The sequence below is a fragment of the Dermacentor albipictus genome, chromosome 8 (assembly GCF_038994185.2).
Source record: "Dermacentor albipictus isolate Rhodes 1998 colony chromosome 8, USDA_Dalb.pri_finalv2, whole genome shotgun sequence".
NCBI lineage: Eukaryota > Metazoa > Arthropoda > Arachnida > Ixodida > Ixodidae > Dermacentor > Dermacentor albipictus.
Genome location: NC_091828.1, coordinates 8861167 through 8866023, shown reverse-complemented (window position 1 = coordinate 8866023; position 4857 = coordinate 8861167). Strand labels below are relative to the sequence as shown.

Here is a 4857-nt window from a genome sequence, read left to right as displayed (position 1 = left end):
ATCTATTTGAGTCATCGCTAGCAGCAGGTACAACAGAATAATTACAAATCAACCTTTAGTTCCCTGAATCTCGGAGTACCGCAGGGAAGCGCATCTGTGAAAACCTGAAAACCTGTAAAAAGCATCCTCGACCTCAAACAGACTGAACAATCAGTTCAGCTACGCTCCAATTTCTGGCAACACACACGCTTTTGATTTTTCAGCTTTGCCCCATGCAGTCTATTTATGGAACGCTCTACCAGATAACGTCGCTTGCCAAGCTAAACACAGTGCATTTCGCAATCTTTAATCGGTAAATATGCAATTTCCACCGTCTAAACACGTCTTGCCTTTTTTTTCTACTTCTTTCCTGCATTTTCCTACAAGTTATTAAAAGAATTTCAGTGATCCTAACTTTTTACTATACTGACTACTGTATAAAATGCAAAAACATTTCTAATGTTATAATGCTCTTTGTTATTGTTCAAACCTTTATTGTTATTGCTCTAAATATTGTATTTGCTGATGCCGTATTGATTTTCTATGTTGCGGGCATATTGCTGTCGTTGTACTGATGTTCCTTTTTTCCTGATTCCGTACTAACATGCTACAATATTTCCCATTTACACAATGCCTTCTCGAAGGCCTGTAAGGTACATGTAAATAAATAAAGAAAAATAATAACCACCTCAAGTAAGCGTGGTTACAGTACAAGGCAGCTCGGAATTTATTCTTCGCCAATGCATCCTTCACGTTCACGAGGCTGTGCCTCTGCTTCTCACCCAGGCCGTGATCCACGTGCCCGTTCTGCGTGCGCTGTGCACAAGACAGACGCACGGCGAATGCGCCATAGCTGACGCGGCGGCACTCATGCCACAAGAGAAACCGTTGGCGCTTACATCCCGATGGACGTACTCGTGGCGAGCTGCCAGGTTGCTCGACAACGCAAAAATCTTCGTCACTTGCTGAATCAGCGCAGAACAGCGGAGTGCTTTTGAGACGATGGGTGGGCAGATTTGCAATTCAGATGGTCGCCATTATTCGTTCGCTTCCGGTAGACTCTAAAAGATAGATTTACTCCTGTTCGCGTTCCTAAGACATCAAGAAAACCACAGTACATCTTTGCTTCTTCTTAAGTAGTGAAATTAGTATCTTCCTTCGTGGAACTCAAATGTGATAATAACGAGGCCATGGCGTCCCTTAATCACGCTGAAACAGTATTCGATGCACCGGAAAAAAACATATCGTCCTGGGAGAGAGCTTAGCCAGGAACGGCACTCCAAGTGTTCCAGTGGAAAATTGCCTCCATTAATGGGTACTCAGGCTACCCTTGCGGTGACTTGAAGTTGCTCATCGAATGTGCTCTGAAAAAATGAAACAGGTGTTTTGGAGGCAAAACCTTAAAAGTTGGCGAACACCTCGTACTTCAGTTTGCATCCTTTGAGACAGAGAGTCGTTCCAGTGCATGTGCGTGCCGATGGTCGTCAATATGACGACGCACCGGGACAAATTAAACCTCTGGCTCGCGTACTACGGACGCACAACGAGGACGTGATGCACGTGGCAGTTATTAAGAAACTGTGGCAAAGCCTGCTGAACTTCAATGACTCATTGCTGAAAAGTAAATTTTCAGGTGTTGTGTGTGAATTCCATGTGCTAAGCAACAAGATATATATAGGAAAAACCACGGATTTTGATAGACATTTTACGGCGCATTGTTAGGACGTCAAGAAAAATACTTCATCGCCAAACGATATCACCGAGCATTCTGAAACCCTTGGCCACATCGTTGAATGGATGAACGCATGCGTCATCGGCTGTGAGCGCAGCCGGATGGCCCACCTTCGTCTAGAATTTTTACGCCTTCGGACGAATGCGCAGACGGTCGATGCAATGACGGCATAGTCCCAACTGTTTACGCACACGCTTTGATTCTCCTTTTTTAGGCATTATTAGAAGAATTTGAGATCCGAATATGCAACGTAGAAAGTCAGACGTGTGTGTTCATAGCATAGGGACTTTGCGAACACCTAAATAATTCATCGAAAGCAAACACTTCCCCTACTCCTCTCCCTTGAGATAAATGTTCCCGGACCAAATTGTAAGTATGCTAATAATACCACGCTACTCTCACGCTTTATATTTCTGGTCCTTAAGAAGTGGCTCCTTTCCGAGACAATGAGCGCGAATTCCAAATAGGCACCCGGCTTTTCAAGGCTGCCTGCGCAAGATTATTTTCCTTTTTTTTTATTCCTGCATCGTGGACATTATCCGTATTCACTACAGACGTTATTCCTATTCCCGACCTCTAAAAGTAAAACAAAATAATTGTTGACGCTCGCTTTTTGTCGCACTTCATTTTGTACGTTTATTGAATCAACGCTATTCGGCTTTAGTTTCTGTGTACTGCAGATTCCATGCAGCCAATATTCCAAGCGCTGACCTCGATGCGCGTGCTATGAATGCCAATGTGGCGCTTCCAGACGTCAGCGTTAGTTTCCGTCACATTGTGCTTACAATTCAAAGACAAAAATACAAAAGAAGCTTCCGTTTTCCTGTGCATTCAAGCCCCGGCGATAAGAACAAGTGAACAAAATGAGCGCTCGAGGTGGGGAGCCTGTCCCTTGGGGGAAGAGCATGGGCAAAGAAACTAGGAGTGCGACAGGCAGTAAAACACCGCGACTATGCTCTGTGGCGTGTATTCACGCAGTTCAATGTGAAGAACAGCACCCTTCTTTATGCCTCTAGGATTTCGAACTGTCCAACAAGAAATGCCCCGAAGAACGTGTTGCACCCTGCGTCTGGAAATTGCTTTGCGCACTGAAGATTTCTTTCCTTAGTTACAATAAACGATTACATATCATTACGTATCTTTTTCTGTGGGAGGCATCCGTAAACACCCCCGCGCGTGATCCTACCACGGGTCAAAATGCCAGTGGAAGGCGTCGTGCGCACCAAACAGTTGGGACCGCACCATAGCTCTATCAGGGAGGTGTATCGCACGAGTATGGCGCGCCAAGTTACTTTGGCTGCGTCGTTACTAAAGAAGAGGTTGGCGCAACTTATGTAGTAAAAAATTTTCGACCCTCTTGGCACTCAACCATTCGCAAGATATGGTCCCAGCGATATAATATCAACAGAATATCGAACTTTTATTAAATGATGAAAATGAAAGTGGATGAAAAAGCAACTTGCCGCAGATGGGGAACGATCCCACGTCTTCACATTACGCGTGCGATGCGCTACCAATTGAGTTTTTGCGGCATGGTTTCCCCATACACTTTCGGGGAGACATATGTATTACCACTACAACTGACGCAGGGAGTGTTAGCCAGCGTCGCCACTCCTAGGGTTATTTCTAGTAGTAAATTACAAGTATCCCAGAAAGTCAATGGAAGAACGGTGCCGCGGTAGCTCAATCGGTAGAGCATCGCACGTGTAATGCGAAGACGTGGGAGCGTTCCCCACCTGCGGCAAGTTACTTTTCATCCATTTTCATTATCACTTTTTAATTCAACTAGAAAGTGCAAGTAATTTCCCCAGTGGTATCCTTAGCGTGTTTGTTCGCTTCTTATATTGTTTTAATTATCATGATACTCCATACACCTGCTCCGTAAATGGCATAAAACGGGGCTGGACAGTAGCCATGCTACGTTTCTTTAGATCTACATTATGGGTGTATTGTTCCAAGTTGCGTTTACACAAAATGTGTAAATCTTTAGGGAAATAAATGTAGATTTATTGTATCTAAATTCATTCACTGTGGATTTATACGAAACCGGACGAACAAGTACAATAGTGAGACGTAGATTTCGTACTATGACATTGTTAAAAATTATGTTTATGAAATAAAACATCAGTGCATAATAATGCGTTTCTCTGGAAAACACTGATAACGTAAAACTATTCCAATATGTTTCTATTCCAATCTCCTGACGTCAAATTTGCGTAACCACTGACGCAAGCACCGGGCGGTCACCCGCAGGGTTGTCTGAACAGACCAATCAAACACTCACCTCGCTCATAGGAGGTCACTTTTGTTTGCTTGAAAACGAATAACATTGCCTACAGTGAGCGGCTTGTAGTATCTAATTGGCTGACAAGAGGCGAGGAGAACGCTCAAGTAGAGGGATTCAGTGGGGCAGAGCCAGTGCACTGAAAATCGATAACAGGATGAAGAGGGAGGTACCGGCGTCTGCGATTGGTCGGCTTTCCTTTACTTAGCTTGTGGTGGCTGGTCGAAAATCATAGCGGCATGCAACCGAAGGTTCAGAATGACGCTAAAATTGACCCTCAGCAAAAAAGAGTTGGCAGAATGAGGTGGTAAACTTGCCGAAACGGCTCGAAAACGTAACACGGCCACGCAAGAAGTATTATTATCCGCAAATACACCCATGTTCTCCGGCAGGTGCGAGTAGCCAGCGTCTCAGCGATCGGCGGCAGCCATTTTTTATTCCTTTCGGAACGGGGCAGCCTGCGGCTATTAAGAAGAAAATTCAGTTTTGTTGGGCATATTAATGCATCTTTATCGCGTACACGTCACTTTGACGCGGTAAGTTTGTGCGGTTTTGTGACGTCGCGTGACAGGCAGGTGAAGTGGGTTGAGCCCAAAAACTTTTTACCAATAGCCGAGGGCTAATTGCGAAACGGGGCCGAATCAGAAATAACTGTTTTTCTTTTTTTTTGTCAAATCATACATAATCAGTGTGTATACATCATATCAGATGGGGAGGTATCGCAGTTTTCGTGACGTCGCGGGAGAGACGGGGGAAGTTGGCGTGGTCGAAAAACGTTTTTCACCAATCGTGGAGGGCTGATAGCAGAATTGGAATATAAAAGATTGGAAGAGTTTTACATTATAGCACCCCTGATTAAAAA

General features: G+C 44.4%; 1 non-coding gene across 1 annotated transcript; it reads left to right on the top strand.

Annotated features, from left to right (window-relative positions):
• Positions 1-3383: 3383 nt before the first annotated feature.
• Positions 3384-3455, top strand: TRNAT-UGU (transfer RNA threonine (anticodon UGU)). The gene has a single exon. It is a non-coding gene; the product is annotated as a tRNA-Thr (tRNA).
• The last annotated feature ends 1402 nt before the right edge of the window (positions 3456-4857 follow it).